This window comes from Felis catus, chromosome D4, assembly GCF_018350175.1.
Source record: "Felis catus isolate Fca126 chromosome D4, F.catus_Fca126_mat1.0, whole genome shotgun sequence".
Lineage (NCBI taxonomy): Eukaryota > Metazoa > Chordata > Mammalia > Carnivora > Felidae > Felis > Felis catus.
In genome coordinates, this window is record NC_058380.1 from 84,706,683 (window position 1) to 84,723,296 (window position 16,614).

At 55.0% G+C, this 16,614-nt stretch overlaps 1 long non-coding RNA gene across 1 annotated transcript; it reads left to right on the forward strand.

Moving 5' to 3' along the window:
• Window positions 1–260: 260 nt before the first annotated feature.
• LOC123381759 lies at window positions 261–15,943 on the forward strand. Its single transcript, XR_006589150.1, has 3 exons — window positions 261–776; window positions 12,402–12,550; window positions 15,199–15,943. It is a non-coding gene; the product is annotated as an uncharacterized LOC123381759 (long non-coding RNA).
• The last annotated feature ends 671 nt before the right edge of the window (window positions 15,944–16,614 follow it).

The following is a 16,614-nucleotide window of genomic DNA, read 5'->3' on the forward strand; positions in this document are numbered from 1 at the left end:
AAGGGTGACTGTACCTTCCATAGAAGGGTGACTTTAGCTACTTGAGCAAACAAGGTTTACGGGACCAATTATGGGCTCCTGGTGGCCAAGGGCTGCTGGAGGGCTGGGCAAATGGAGACTGACGGGGGCCATGCGGGGTGGGGGAGGGCCCTGCAGGACCAGACAGATAACAGCCGCTCCCACCCTCGCTCCCCACCGCAGGCAGCACCCGGGAAGGAAGGGGTCCGTCTCCCAGGGTGCGGTCCCTGCAGGCTGGGGCTGTAGCTACGTGAACGTTCTGTCGGGGATCCTGGGATGGGCCTGTCTTGGATGATAAAGGCATGTCAGTGTGTGTACAGAGACCCTTCTCTGAGCCAAGTCCTAAGCCCACACCTTGATGGACTGCAACTTAGTGGTCACGGTGTCCCCGAGGACAGACTTCTTCGTTCTCCAACTTAAGGACAAGGATGAGACTCTGAGACAGGAAGGAGCTTGCCTGAGGCGGTGGGGCCGGAACTGACCGCAGAATGTCCGGCTTCCACCCAGCAGGTACTGTCCTGCAGCTGCCCAGATAGTCTGGGCACTCACTACCTGCCGAGTTCTGCCAGACAGTCCCCTCGAGAGGGTGATGAGGACAGTGACAGGCATGGCCAAGTTGGAGAAGCGAATTCTCAAAAAGCGCGGAGAGTGCAAGACCATTTTTATAAGAAACAAAACCAAAAGCACCTACGTCTTTCCTTAGATCCGTGTGTAGGTGAAGGAACAGAGAAGAATCTGGAAGGAGACGCACCAGACTGGTAAGCGTTACCTCCAAGGGTGACAGGGTGGAGGGTGGAGGTGATCTTGGGGGACTTTATCTCTGATGCTTACGTTGTTTTTTACAGTGAAAACGTGTTCACATACCGCCTGTGTAATCAAGGATTCATTTACAGATTTAAAAAGGGTAAAAGTGAATAGACGACCCTTGTGGGGGTCACAGTTTAGGACTGCCTTTCTGCCATGTTCGCTTAGGCTCATCCTCTGTGCTCTGTCAGATGATCTGTGTGTTAACGCTGTGTGTTTTCTTGACTCGGGCTTTTGCCGATGACCGTCCCTCTGTCGGGAACGTCCCCACCTGCCCTCCCCCTCCGTTTTCACCTGACTCCTTTTTGGCCTTAAGGTCCCGAGCCAGGCATTAGCAGCTCTAGGATCCTTTCCCTGATTGGGGTCCCTTCCTCCAGGCTCCTGAGTTCCCCCCACTGTAGCTTTCATCAGCCTGCATGACCACCTCTTGTTTTCTTGTCTGTCTTCATCGCTGGATTATAAAGCGTGTGAGGTAGGAGCTGGGCCGGCTTTGTTTGTTACTTGATCTCCAGCACCTGACGCTTGGCAGGAACTTGGCGAGTGTTTATTGAACGAGTGAATGGTTGAGTCATGAACATGTCAACGGCGGTTCAAACAGCACAGATGTGCGTTTGAATGATCACCTCCTTCTTTCTAGCCATCATATCTCTATGGATAGTTTGAGTTTGCACTCGCTTACCGGTGACAGCATGTGGCTTGGCTCCCCAAAGGCTGGTTTCTATTTAGTTAAAACCCACACCTTCTCCACCCGAGTCGTGGGCCTTCCTCTTTGGGGGATCCAGGTGCCTGTCTTTCCTCCTGGTTCAAGTGTCTCTTATTATGCTCAGCCCATCGCTGGCTTTCTCTCCTGGCTTCTCAACCCCAGAAAATCTCATCTGTCTGTCCCCACGGGCTCTTCAAGGAGGCATGCTTGAAGCAATGTGGTGCATGTGTCGCTTGGGGGTGGGGAGTGAATGGTAAGGAAGAGAGAGTGGAGGGAGCTCTCCGGAGCATGGGCCTCCTCAAATGGGACGTCGAGGTGTATTTGTGGTCTGGAGAGTGACCGTGACCACCAGGAAGAGGCCCCTCTAGTTCCGTGTCTGGCTGCCATGGTCCCAGAGGAAGGGCACGGCCAGAGGCTGCGGCCAGATGTGCTACACGGGGATCTCTCATGTGGCCCCATCTCTGACGGGTATCACAAACCCAGGGATGCCACAAATCCACTCCGGCCCCTCCCCCACTCAGCCCGGACCCTGCCTCCTGGACCCCCCTACTCCGGCCTTCCCGGGAGCCAGGGAGCTGGGGACAGGAAATCACACACCGAGGCCCTATCTGATACCCATAAGTTTGCGCAAGCTTATGTAAATCACACAAAAACTGACAAGTTTTCCTATTAAAAGATAATTGTAATCAGGGTGCCGGCCGTGCGGCGTGGGGATGATTGGAGATGGACGGACAGCACGGAAAGATGGATTGTTTTAATTTGCACCAATTAAATTGAAGTTCATGGGATCATCTTCTTCAATCTTCATGAATACTTTATTTTCTGGCTGCTACGGAGCTATTAAAAAGAATGATTGAGGCACGCGGCAGGCCGGGTATATTTTATGAAATATCACCTTTAAAGAATTTGAGTACGCCATTTTCATAATGAGTTTTCTAGTACCTAATCCTCTTTTCTATTACTACATTTAAGAAGTGGATTGATCTGGGAAGTGCCAAGGGTGCAGGTAATGATACATTTTGCCAGGCGCAGGCGGCGATAATGGATCACGTTTTGGCCAAGAGGATAATGGATGGGTACTAGGAAAAGGTGTGTGCAAGAATTTGGTGGTGCTTGTCCAGCTTGCGCAGGGGGCCTGTGCTGAGTCAGGCTTCCACTCTTACTTGGTGACTGCCCTGGCTCCGGGCCTCCGGGTTAAGAAAGGCCTGGAGCTCAGCGGAGGAGTGGAGCAAGGCTGGGGGGTGGGGGGGGGGCAGGGAGCTGGGACGGGGCGGGCTCCGGGGTCTGGGGCAGGCCGGAGGGGTCTGCGGTCTCAGCGACAGGGAGAGGCTACGGTTGCCTGTGCCATCCCGAGCCCGGGTCTGACGCTCTGGTGTGCAGCCAAGGGTTTGGGTTTGGGGGAGGGGTGGAGGAAGGGGGGCTCCCGAGCCCACGAGGCAATTAATGGGGTCCAGACAGCAGGACAGGGTCTGCAACAGCCCTAGCTACAGGCCTGACCGCAGCAACCCTAGTCTTGACCTTGACCTCCTTTCTCTAGGCCTCGTCTCTCAGCGCAGTGGTCTTTGGGTCTAGAAAGGAAAGGCAGACGAGGAAGTGGATGGCCGGTTACGCTCCAAGAAGGCTGGGCGAGTGTGGGCCAAGGGGTCCCTGCAAGGATGGGGTTCTGGGGCCTTTAGCCTGTGGTCATGATGATGGGCAGAGGCAAGGACTTAGATGCGACATAAGAAGCTGGGTCAGAGGAGCCAAACCCGAGTCGTGGGCCTTGTTTCCTGGTCTCAGCAGATACCTGAGGGCGTCGGCCTGGCCCTGATTGGCCTGGCCACCAGAGGCCCAGCACCAGTGGCTTCCTGAGCTCCCTGCCATTGGCCCTGGGAAGGGTGGGCACCCGGCAGGGCCAGCCCAGGGGCGTAAGCAGACAGCGCCCCACCCCAGGCTGGGTCTCTGCTCCGCCACTTGGCTGGGCTCTCCTCCCCAAGCTTCAGCGGCAGCAGCCGTCATAATTAACCCTGCTAATTAATCAGGGCAGGACGGATTAATTGAGATCGCAGGAGACCAGGAGAGCAGGTGCGGCTCCGGGGCTGACGGGATAACGAGGGCTCTGGACGCCCAGGGGGCCTGGCCCTGCCCGGGGGAGCCCCGGGCTCGCTCAGCGGCGAGCCGTGCCAGGCAGGGGCCTGAGGGACCCCGCCCTGCCGGCTACCCTGGGCCGACTCAGGCAGGCTTTGACGGGCCGAGGCTGTGAGGCCGGCCGGGCGGACACACAAGTTCCGCCCTCAGCCCACGAGCAAGGAGGCCCCGGGCTTCCGGGGGAGCGGGAGCAGAGCAGGGCCCAGGTGGGACCCTTCCCCCACAGGGGAGCGGGCCTCCTGCCGCCCCTGAGGCCCCTGGAAGGGGGCCCACATTTAAGCTGAGACCCCCAAAGAGTGATGCCTCTTAAACTCTGGGAGGGATTACTCAGCGGGGTTTCCGGCAGGGGAGTGACAGGGTCATTGAAGGTGCCCAAGTGGAGGCTGTGACCAGGGTCCAGGCAGGTGCAAATGGTGGCTTAGACTGGGTGGTGGCAGTGAAGGCAGGGAGGGCTCTCTGGTTGGAAGCTACAGAACTTGCTGATAGATGCAGCAGACTAAGGACTGAGGGACAGAAGGTCAAGGGTAATTACTCCATTACCAGGAGGTTCTGCTCCTCGGCTGGGGAGCCTGGAGCAGGTCAAGAGGGCAAGAAATGTTCAGCGTGTTCCAAGTTACAACTTCCCTCCACGGAGATCCCACCACTCTTGTCACTTTGTTCATGCTGTTCCCTCTGCTGGAATGCCCTTCCCTACTTGAAGCCAGGTGAGCTCCTACTTACCTTAAATACCCAGAGTGACCCTCACCTCTCTCTCTCTCTCTCTCTCTCTCTCTCTCTCTCTCTCTCTCTCTTTCGGTTGTTGTAGCTTCTTCTTTGGAGCCTCTACAGTACTTCTTGTGACTCTTGAACAAACATACAGTTGTCCTTAAAGGTCCTTTTGGAATATGTTTGGGAGCTGAAATTACCAGCTCCCTCATATGCTTAATCCTCACGTAGGCATCACAAGTCATTTACCCCTTTTTCAGAAATGCTTATTTATTTTTGAGAGAGAGGGGGGCAGGGACAGAGGATCCGAAGTGGGCCCCATGCTGACAGCAGAGAGCCCGATGTGGGGCTTGAACCCATGAACCGCATGATCGTGACCTGAGCTGAAGTTGGGTGCTTCACTGGCTGGTGCTTAACCACCTAGCCGCCCCACCATTTGTTCCATTAAAGCAAGGTTTTCAACCTCAGCCCTGCTGACGTTTGGAGCTGGAGCATTCTTTCTTATGGACTACTGTACTGTGCCTTGTAGAATATTCAGCAGCATCCCCGGCCTCTGCTCATTAGATGCCACTAGCTTCCCCCTTGGTGAGAACCCAAAATATCTCTGGACATTGCCAAATGTCCCCTGGGTCAGGGAGTGGGGGGGAAGGCAAAATCATTCCAACTTGAAAACTATCGTGTTAGACAGAAATAAGAGGAAACAAAGGAAAAGCAAATGAGACGAGAGAATCTCAAATCCTGACCCACGCACCAACAGGCCTGAGGCCACTCTGTGGTGTGAGAGGCTTGAGGATATTCCCACTCAGTGCTTCTCCAACACAGAGGATCTGGACTTGTGTACGAATATGTTCCTGAAAGCACGCGCCTGCCGAGAGACGCATACGAGAATGCCCAGGTTGTCGCCCCACGCTGGACCGAATGCAGTCTGCAGTAGGAAGAATGAGGAATACATAGATGGTCACTCGGGGACACTGTGTGGCAATGAACTGTGTCCCCAGCAATGGGGATGCATCTCATAAGAGAAGTGGCCAGGTGCCAGGGAGTGCACCCTATATGACCCCAATTATGGAAAGTTCTATGGCGGGCACTAGAGTCAGGTTGGTGGCTACCTTTGGTGCTCACCACCGCTTGACGGGCTGGTGATGTGCTTCTCGATGGGCATCAGTCTCGGTCCGGGTTTCATGGCTGTGTTGACCCTGTTGAAACTCTCTGGGCCAAACACTTAAGCTTTATGTATTTTTCTGCAAATGTGTTATGCTTCAGTAAAAAGTATACTGAGGGGCACCTGGGAGGCTCAGTCGGTTAAGCGTCCGACTTTGGCTCAGGTCATGATCTCATGGTCTGTGAGTTCGAGCCCCGCGTCGGGCTCTGTGCTGACAGCTCAGAGCCTGGAGCCTGCTTCCGATTCTGTGTCTTTCTTTCTCTGCCCCTCCCCTGCTCACGCACTGTTTCTGTCTCTGTCAGATAGGTCAACATTTTTAACAATTTAAAAAAAAGGGATACTTAAAAAGTAATGACACCACCTTAAAAAAAATGAAAGTCTGGTGTGTGAAAGTTGAGCACGGTAAGAAAGCGGGTCTGGCTTGCTCAACCCTAGAAAATTACAAGGGCAAAATATAAAACAGGATCACGGACTTGCAAGGGTTTGGGTGTCTGTTTTGCGCTTTGCCCTGGTCAAATGCAGGGAGGACTTTGAGGACTAACATCAGAACAAGCCAGTGCCCTGTGGGGCAACGATGGCGAGTGCTCCCAGTCAGCTGATGCACAAAGTTGGGCTTACTGGTTGGGTCAAATGCAGGTACGCGTGTGTGTGCGTGTGCGTGTGCGCGCGTGCGTGTTATAGTATACAAGTATACAAGCAGATGTTGTGAAAATAGAAACTTAGAAAAAGTGAATTATTTGCATTATCCACGTCATGGGTCTGATTTACTCGGGTTGGATCATTTCCATTAGCCCGAAACGTGTTGTGACATCTCCGGTCTGGTCTTGTAAACACAACGCTCCCCGGGGCCCTGTTCTCCTCCAGCTAACACGGCTTCCGGGCGCCCTTGAAGCAGAGTGCCCCGGGAGACTTGTCTTCACTCGCTGCTGCCTCCACCCCCTGCACACAGGCCGGCCAGCCCTCCCCTGGAGCCGGGGCCCCCATGGACAGGCCCCACGGTCACTGGCGTTTGACAGGCTCAGCCACTCCTTCCTCCTCCTTCCTTGGCTTCCAGGACGCCCTCCCTTCCCTCCCCTTTGTCTCACTCGCTGCAATTCCCCGGGATTCTTGGTGGCTCCTTCTGTGCTGGTGAACCCCAAGGCCGCATCCAAGGGCACCCTTCTCCTCTCTGGCTCCCGGTGACCATCGTGCGGACTCGGAGCTAAATCCCCCGGGATCGCTCCCTCGACTCCCGCTTCTGACACCACTGCCTATGTGACAGCTCCAGTGGCTTTTCTGGTGTCTCTCACCACACCCCCTCCTCCTGCCACCTTCTCATCCCAGGCAGTGGCATCTCCACCCTTCCCGGGGTCATTGCAGCCTCCTCCAGTCCTCCAGGAGCCTGTGGACCAGCTGCCCCGCAGGAAGTCCTGTGGAGTTACCTTCACGGTATATCTAGAATTCACGCTCATCTCCCGGCCTCTACCGCCACCCCGTCCTGTGCTTGGACCAGTGCAACAACCTCATAGCCAGGCCCTGCCTCCACCCTCGCCTCCCTATAGTCTGGTGTCCACTTGGCCACCGCGGCTCTTTCTTAAATTTCATCAGGTCGTGGAACGTCTCAGTTCAAACTTCGCAATCTCAACACAATCCAAATCCCTGCCACGTCCTACTGGTCTCCCACGATCGAGCCTGCCTGTCCCTCCACCCCGGCCCCTCCATCAGGCTGGCCGAGAGCTGCCTCAGGAACTTTGCACCAGCTGAGCCCTGGCTTCTCCCTCAGAATCATCTCCTTAGGGTCTTCCCTGAGCGCTAGTCCCAAAGCTCCTCATCCATCAACTCCTTTCTTCACTATTATCATTTGCTTTGTCTTCAAAGCCCTAGGTACATTATGACATCATATTTTGTATTTGTTTTGGGTTTACTTTTTTTAAACCTTTTTTTAAATGTTTATTTATTTTTTTTTTTAGGGGCGCCTGGGTGGCGCAGTCAGTTAAGCGTCCGACTTCAGCCAGGTCACGATCTCGCGGTCCGGGAGTTCGAGCCCCGCGTCGGGCTCTGGGCTGATGATGGCTTGGAGCCTGGAGCCTGTTTCCGATTCTGTGTCTCCCTCTCTCTCTGCCCCTCCCCCGTTCATGCTCTGCCTCTCTCTGTCCCAAAAATAAATAAACGTTGAAAAAAAAATTTTAAAAAATGTTTATTTATTTTTGAGAGAGAGACAGAGAGCACGAGCAGGGGAGGGGCAGAGAGAGAGAGGGAGGCACAGAATCCAAAGCAGGCTCCAGGCTCTGAGCCATCAGCACAGAGCCCAACGCATGACCTGAGCAGAAGGTGGATGCTTAACCGACTGAGCCCCCCAGGCGCCCATGCTTTGGGTCTGTTATGTATCTTCCTCACTAGGATATGAGCCCTCAGAGCATAAGGCCTTGCCAGTCTGGTTCTAGAATAGGGCTGGGTATAGTAGGTCCAGCCCCGTTCCAGAAGCAGACAGAGCTGGGGTTGAGTCCCGTTCTGCCACCCACCAGCTATGCTCTTAGAGGCCGTGTGACTTAGCTTTCCTCAACCTCAGTTTCCTCATCTGCAAAGTGGCACTAATGGTGGAACCTGCTAGTGGGGATGTGGCGGGATAGACTCAAGACAGAGAGACCCTGCAGTCGGGGAGAGGCTCAGCTTAGACCAGCACTAATCTGGTCACGGAATGACCCAGTGTGTAGATAGTGAGCCATGGGTCTGGAAGCTGCTGGGCCTGAGGGAGGGAAGGAGGCCCAACAACCCTGAGTGCCCATTGTGTGTCAGAGGCTAGATGTTATCTTCGTGATAATATCTCAGCTAAGGAAATAGCTCAGAGAGGCTAAGGAATTTGCCTTAGGTCGCACAGCTGGGGAAAGAGGGTCTATTCCAAAGCCCTACTTGGGTGCTGACCCTGGCTTTTCCCAACAGCTTCTCCCAATTTCCCCGCTGGCCCTGGTCCCAATGGTGTCTTGGCCTGGAGCCTGGCACATAGTAGGAGCTCAACACGTGAATGGAAAGCTATCTGCAGACTTAGATCAGGGGCGCTCTATCCTGGGGTGTGCGTTGTAAGCACACAGGTCTCCTCCCCCTCGCCCCTCCCCCAGGCTCTGAGGGTCACGCCAGGCCTGCGCTCGGTCCTATGCCAGCAGTGACAAACTGGATACTCCATTCTACACCAGCGTTCACTTTAATTGCCCGAAAATTGACGATAGATGCAAGGAAAATAATGAGGCCTAATTATGTTAATTAAACGGCTAATTCATTAATTAACGCACTCACATCCTTGGCTTGGAGAGCCCCTCTGCTGTGGCCGGGAGGTTGGTTCAGTTCCAGCAGGAGGAGAGGCCCTGCCTGGGGCCTAGAGTCAGTTGTCCTCTTGGGTGGGGGCCACAGACGCCGTGCTGCTATAAGCCAGCTGAGCCACTCATCCTCGGACAACCCCTGCCCCAGGACCCTGTTCTCCCCTCCTGTTTGCAGTGCAAAGCGCTGGGAGGGGGTGATGAGCAGATCTGTGCGGGCTGGGCCGGGTCCCCAGGAGCTTCCTGGTGACTGCTGGGGTAACCTCCCAGCCCGGAGGAGACTGGATGGGCAGAGGCCCCACAGAGAGAGAGAGAGAAAGAGAGAGAGAACAGGCCGGTCTGTCCAACCGGAACAGCTCAGGTGGCTGTGAGGCCCACAGACGGAAGGATGTGCTGCCCAGTAAGGTCCAGGAGACCTTCTAGCACCCGGACCCCTCTGGATAAGATCAGGCCTCATTGCACTTTGCAGCTTGGCCACTGATTTGCTGTGACCACAGAGGAGGTGACCAGTGTTCACACGGTGGACCAGCTCCTCACCCCGGACCCTGAGCACCTCTGCACCCACCTCCTGTCCCTTCGTTCTCTGCCTGTGCCCCCCCCCCCCCCCGACACGTGCTGTCCCAACAGCTGGTCCTTCGCGTTTAGCCCCTGATGCAGTCTGTAATGACATGATTGTGAGCAGATTTGGACCATTCCTCTCTCCCTAACAAGCCCCTGAGCTCCGTGGAGGACGTGCCAGGGTCTCCCGGACTCCCTGCTCTACCCTGGGGCCCAGCCAGGTGCCTGGCACACAGCAGGTGCTCATGAGCCGTTTGGGGAATGAATGAAGTGCACGTGAACGACAGGGTTCGTGGCATGAGGGACTCTGTTGCCGAAGCCCGTCCCCCTATCCGCTCCTTTTCCTTTTCCCCTGGTCCCAACCTGTACTATCGGCTCACAAAAATCATCTGTTTTGTTTGTTTCTGTCACCAGGCAGGGCTGTGCCTCTGGGTCCCCTGCCCAGGGATTGTGAAGTAGGGAGGTATTTATAGTCACACACTCAGATGAGTAATGATGTCACTTGAACATCATCGTGTGAAGAGGTTAAGAGCGGGATCTCGGCACTGAAGGCTGGCATCGGCCGCTCCCAGGCTGTGTGATCCTAAGCAAGTGTCTTAGCCTCTCTGGGCCTCAGGCTTCGCCTTGGGAACGGAGATGGTGAATGCTGCTGTCTCATAGGGGCTTGTGGGCTTTAAATGAGATACTGTGTGCAAAGCGCAGAGACTGGGCCTGGTGGAGGCCTTGCTTCATGAGTGTCAGTGCCACCGATTTCTTCATTCTCCCTAAAACTCTCATTTTGAACTGCAAGACCCCATTCTTTAAAAAAAATTTTTTTTAATGTTTATTTTATTTTGAAAAAATTTTAAATATTTATTTATTTTTGAGAGAGCGCGCGCGCGCGAGAGAGAGAGACATAGAGTGAGAATGGGGGAGGGGCAGAGCGAGAGGGGGAGACACAGAATCCAAAGCAGGCTCCAAGATGTTAGCACAGAGCCAGAGCCTGATGTGGGGCTTGAACCCATGGACCCCGAGATCACGACTTGAGCCAAAGTCTGACACTTAACCGACTGAGCCCCCCAGGAGCCCCTACACAAAGCTCTTGCCGGCTGGCCAGCCTTCTCCCTGAAGCCCCTCTGGCTCCCTTCTAGCTTCTCCTTGTGTCTCTGTCTCTTCCCTTCTCCTGGTTAACCCCCAAGTCTGAGTCATATTGGTGGAGCCTGAGGCAAAGGGGAAAATCTGTGCCCCATATGCACTTATCAAAATACCCTCCCCTCAGTATTTTGAACCAAGTGGCAAAGGTTCTTAAAAACTCCACAATCAAGAACAAGACTGTATAGAAAACCCACATCGCCCAACAGTCTTGTCAACCCTCATGCACTCGCCTCAGTCGCTCGGGCGGGTAGGAAGCGATCTCTCCAGGTGCACGACAAGGCAGGGTCTAAAACAACCAAATGACAGCCAGTCTTTAGTTCAGTTTTGATTCTTTGTTCATCGTGGATTTTTTTGTATTCCTTTCGATTTAAAAAAATATATATATCATTTCTGTTGATCATTGAGTTTTTGGCGCCCCCTTGAATTTTGCGTCCGAGGTGAGAGCCTCCCTTGCCTCAGAGGAATCCAGGCCCTGCCTCCGACCCAGACTGTTCCTCTGGCGCCACCCCAGCCCCACCCTCGGGTCCCCACGCTGCGCCGATGTCCTCGTGACCCCTCTGGCCCCCTGCTCTCACAAGAGAGAGTCGGCATCCCGGGCAGGACCAGGGCAGGGCTTCTCTCTCTGGGACCCCCACACCCATCTTGCAGGAGTCCTTAGCCACTTTTCCCTCACTTTGCCCGGGGACCGTCTTGGAGGAGGGAAGCGGAGTGTGGGAACCAACCAGCCCCTTTCTTTCCCTGGAGACGGGGTGGGTGGGGTGAGGAGGAATGGCTTTCTCTCCTGGGCCTTTCCTATCTCCCCTGCTGAATCCCTGCATCAAGTTTTTATACCAAGGCCAGGTCTGGGGCATCTTGGCTTTTCAGGTATTTCCTAAAGCCACGTAGCCCCCCCCCCCCCCCCGATGGGGACAGTAAGCAGGGATTGTGGGTTTGTACCCCTTCTCCCACAGCATCCTGCCTCTCTTGGTAACCCAGTGGGCCTATTGGGATGCCCTTGAAGCTGGTCGGGAGGTCCCTCCGGGATGGAGCCTCCCTCCTGCCGGCAGCAGGCAGAGAGGAAGTTCTCCAAGGTCCTCGGGATCGGCCAACTATGCAGAGCCCCCAAACTGCCACCATCCTGGCTTGCAGAGGGGGGTCCTGCAGAGACGAGCCGGGTGGAATTCAGCACTGTTTCCCAGCGAGAGGGAATCGATTGCTTTATTGCTGAGACTTAATTTGAAGGAAGTGAAACTAAAGCCTCATAAGAAATATGATTATTATAAAATGCTTAAGCCTCTGCCTGCGGGGCCCGAGTCCTGCTCGTCTCACCCCTGTCTGGGGTAGCAGAAGCCACAATCTCACCCTCTAATTGGAATGGATTTCAAAAGTGCAATAAAAGCAACCACCTAGACGAGGCAACGTGTCGCTCGGAGCCGTCTCTGGCAAGGCTTGATGAATGTGGGGTTTCTGCAGAGCTCTCATCTCCTGACCTCTGGCCCCGGGCTCTCCCCTCCAATGGACGATAATGGTAATGACAGTGATAACAGTATTAATGAGAGCAGCTGAACGTTTAGTGAGCAATTATTACGCACCAGGCGCTTTGTGGGCATTGTCTCATTGAATCCTCATATTAACTGTAGGAGACGTATTGCGTAACCAAGACCCCCAAAACTCAGTGGCTTCCAAGGGCAATCACTTATTCTCATAGACCTGAGGGTACCTGGGAGTTAGCTGCTCTGGTCTGGGAGTGGCTGGGGCAACTCGGTTCTGCTCCTCGAGCCCCATCCTCTTCCTGGGACGGGATCCCAGCACAGACATATTCTTCTCATAGACGGCAGAGACACAGAGAGCAGATGGGGACACCCGAGGCCTCCTGTGGCCTTGGCACCCACGAAGGTTCCCCTCCTTCTTCCCCCTCCAGGTGCCAAAGCAGGCCACACGGCCAAACTCAAAGTCACAGGCGAAGAGCGATATCCTGCCTCTTCAGTGGAAGACACCACAAAGCCTCACGACGGAGCGTGGCTGTAAGGAGAGGCGAAGACTTGGGACCATGAATGCAATCTGCCACAGGTGCCACTATTATTATTTCCTTTTTACAGACGAGGAAAAGGAGGTCCAGAGAGGGGAAGCCACTTCCCCGGGGTCACACAGTCACAGAGGAGCTGGGACTCAGAGCTAAGCCCGTGTCCGAGGTCTCAGCGGCCCCTTTCTCATTACCCACTTGAGCACGTGAGCCCCTTCCGGCCAGGGCAGTTCGCCAGGATCCAGCCTGTCCTGACCCGCGGGGCTGGGGTTCCTGGTGCCCCTGGTGCCCCCCTCCCCACACCCTAATTCTCTCCAGACCAGGAGTGGGCCCTGGGAAAGGGGCAGCTTAACTCCTTGGGGCCACACACCCCCTTGTCTAATATTTGCTCTGCCACATGGGAGGACACCTGGTTTCCACCGCTGGCGAGGATGGAAGCGTGTCCAAGCGACTCGTTGTCTCGTCTAGGTGGTTGCTTTTATTGCACTTTTTTTTTTTAATTTTTTTTTCAACGTTTATTTATTTTTGGGACAGAGAGAGACAGAGCATGAATGGGAGAGGGGCAGAGAGAGAGGGAGACACAGAATCGGAAACAGGCTCCAGGTTCCGAGCCATCAGCCCAGAGCCCGACGCAGGGCTCGAACTCACGGACCGCGAGATCGTGACCTGGCTGAAGTCGGACGCTTAACCGACTGAGCCACCCAGGCGCCCCTTTCCCCGTCTTTTTTTTTTTTTTTCTTCAACGTTTATTTATTTTTGGGACAGAGAGAGACAGAGCATGAACGGGGGAGGGGCACAGAGAGAGAGGGAGACACAGAATCGGAAACAGGCTCCAGACTCTGAGCCATCAGCCCAGAGCCCGACGCGGGGCTCGAACTCGCGGACCGCGAGATCGTGACCTGAGCTGAAGTCGGACGCTTAACCGACTGCGCCACCCAGGCGCCCCTTATTGCACTTTTGAAATCCATTCCAATTAGAGGGTGAGATTGTGGCTTCTGCTACCCCAGACAGGGGTGAGACGAGCAGGACTCGGGCCCCGCAGGCAGAGGCTCAAGCATTTTATAATAACCGTATTTCTTATGATTCGAACCAAACTTCTGACTCAGAGCCTCTCTGGGACTGTGACCTAGAACTGAGGGCAGAGAATCACTCTTAGCTCAGCTGTCCACCCGTGGCTGGGACCCGGGCTCCCCAACCTGCTCTCCCACCGCCCCACCCCCACCCCCAGTACCTGGCTGCTGACGGGTGCCGAAGCTTGCTCTGCCTGGCTTCCCTCCCATCCCGCCTCCTCCCGGGGCCTCGGCCTAGATGGCCTGCTTTGCCCTCGGTGCCCTGCTCCCTCCCTGGTCCGGTGCCACCCGTGCCAGGAGCCCGTGTCTGTGTGGTCCTCCGGGACCCTCGGACTCTCACCACCTGACTCTTTTCTAAGCTTTTATTGTTTCTCTATTACCCAAGTAATACATGTTCATTGCAGGAAAATTAGAAAATACAGAAAAACATAAAGAAAAAAAATCAAGTGTAACCCGTTTAGAGGCATCTCCACTCATTAGGGGTATAAACATGAAACGGTTTTATTTTTTCCAATAACGGCTACTGCTCTGCTCGCTCGAAACCGCCTCTCCCTGCCTGCTGGGTGGTGAGTCCATAAATGACATCTCAGTTCAATTCTATAACTTTCCACATCGGCTTATTAAGATCGGCTGGTCCTTGTATCCAAGATTCAGTCCTGTGTATTTGAAAACCCCTTTATGGTGCTCATGGCCTGTCTGTCTCTCCCTGCCCTCCCTCCCGGTTGGGGGCTTCTGTGGGATGGAGGGTGGTGGTGCCCATTGACCAGGAGCCCCTCTGGTACTTCCCCTAAGCCCGTCCCCACGTCACACCCGTGGGACACTCCTAGAAGGAAGGGGGCACCTCCAGCAGCCTTCATGAGCATCCTCCTGGCCAGAGCCAGTTGGACCAGAGGTAGGGGCATGACACAGGGTGGGCCACTCAGTGTCTCTCTCCCGGGGAGCTGGAGCTGGGCTTCGGAGCCCCCCCGGACAGTCTCTGAGGTTGCCTGGGTGCACGTGGCCAGGGGAGCAGAGTCAGGTAGAGTGAAGATTCGAGGGTGTGGGGAGGTGGGGGTCTGGGAGAGAGGAGACTTTCGGCTCCCATGCTCTTAGCCCTGGTTCCAGTGCCTCCGCAGGCCTGGCTGTGTGGCCTCTGTCCTGACAGTCGCCTCTGTCCTATATTTGTCCTCACTTTAGTTGGAATGTGTATCTCCTTTGCAGTCCAAGACCCTCTTGTAAGGCCGTGCTGCCTTCCCAACCGCCCCTGGTTCCTCTCTAGACCCTCAGAGCACTGAGGGCTCGAGGGTGATGGCCGGGGAGGCTGGGGCCTGGGTCTTGGCCACTGTCACAGCCTGGTGCCCTTGCTGACCACGTCTGAGGACAGTCCCCGGCAGGGGCGCCGTTGGGGATCTCCGGGCCCCCAGAGATGAGGAACCAGGCAGGTCTTGTCATCAGAGCCCAGAGCCTCCCTCTGCTCTGGGCGCTGCACAGCCCCAGGTGGACCGGCCAGCGCCCCCGCAGGAAACAGACTGAAAACGGGCAGCCAAAGAGCTTTCCAGAAGGGCTGTGGGGGCAGTGTCAAAGGGAACCTGGGAGGACGGTGAATCACGGGGGCTCCCGCCAGTGACAGTGACTCTCCTTCCCAGGCTGAGGTCAGAGAGAAGAGCCATCGCCAGAGCCACCCCGTCCTCCTTTGCCCATCCTACCTCCTGTCACTACGTCGGTGGCCTGAACTCGCCGGCCAGCCCGAGGGCTGGAGATTGGGGGCGATGCCTTCCGCAAAGTCCCCCGGGACGAGGCAGGGAAGGAAGAGTGGCTCTGGAGGCACTGTGGAGGCTGTCCGGCTCACAGGGCTGAGAGCCACCGACCCTGAGGGCATCTCTCCGCTGGCTCCGGGCTCTGAGGTTTCCCACCACTCCAGCGTCCTTCTTCCTGCACTCACTGCACATCCAAGAGGGTAAGATTCAAACGTCGCTGTGAGTAAGAATGCCATCAACCGGTTGGCCTACTGTTAAATTGTCTTCCTTTCCCTGATGCCGTCCCCTTCCTGCGGCACTGGTCCAGACATGCCAACGAGTCCTGTCATCGGGGGTGAATGAGGACCCGACAAAGGAAAATGTGCTCAAACACGGAGTGTGGTGTATGGTGTATAGGGACTGCTCCTTCCTGTTACTGTTATTTTCCATACAGAGCAAGGATCCAAATCCATTTACCAAGGGCATGGCGTCCTGGCCTGGGGAAATGTTGTCCTGGGAAGGTGGGAATCCTGCTGACCACAAAGTATCAGCCTATGCCCTCCAGTCTAGACAGATTCGTGGTTGTTTCTTCTTCTTCTTCTTCTTCTTCTTCTTCTTCTTCTTCTTCTTCTTCTTCTCCTTCTCCTTCTCCTTCTCCTTCTTCTTCCTTCTTCTTCCTTCTTCTTCCTTCTTCTTCCTCCTTCTTCCTCCTTCTTCCTCCTTCTTCCTCCTTCTTCCTCCTTCTTCCTCCTTCTTCCTCCTTCTTCCTCCTTCTTCCTCCTTCTTCCTCCTTCTTCCTCCTCCTCCTTCTCCTTCTTCTTCTTCTTCTTCTTCTTCTTCTTCCTTCTTCTTCTTCTTCTTCCTTTAAGTTTATTTATTTATTTTGACAGAGAGAGAGAGAGAGAGAGAGAGAGAGAGAGAGGATCCCAAGCAGGCTCCGCACTGTCAGTGCAGAACCCAATGCCAGGGCTCGAACTCACGAACCGTGAGATCATGACCTGAGCCGAAATCAAGAGTCAGACACCTAACTGAATGAGCCACCCAGGCGCCCCTGGATCTGTGGTTTCATACCCAGCTTGGGAACCCTGGGTCTTTAGGGTAGGCTCCCAGATTTTCATAAGGGCTCTTCAGCCTCAGAGAGAGAAAGACTTGGGGACTGATGACCATGCCCGGTGCATGCTTCTTACGTGTCACGTGAAGTGCTGAGGGCGCCTCAGGTGGGATTTCCCCGCCTCGTCCTCACAGCCCTTCGAAGGAGGTGCCATTATAATCTCCATTGTACAGATGAAGAGAATGAGGCTCTGAGGGCTGGAGTACGTGCCCAAG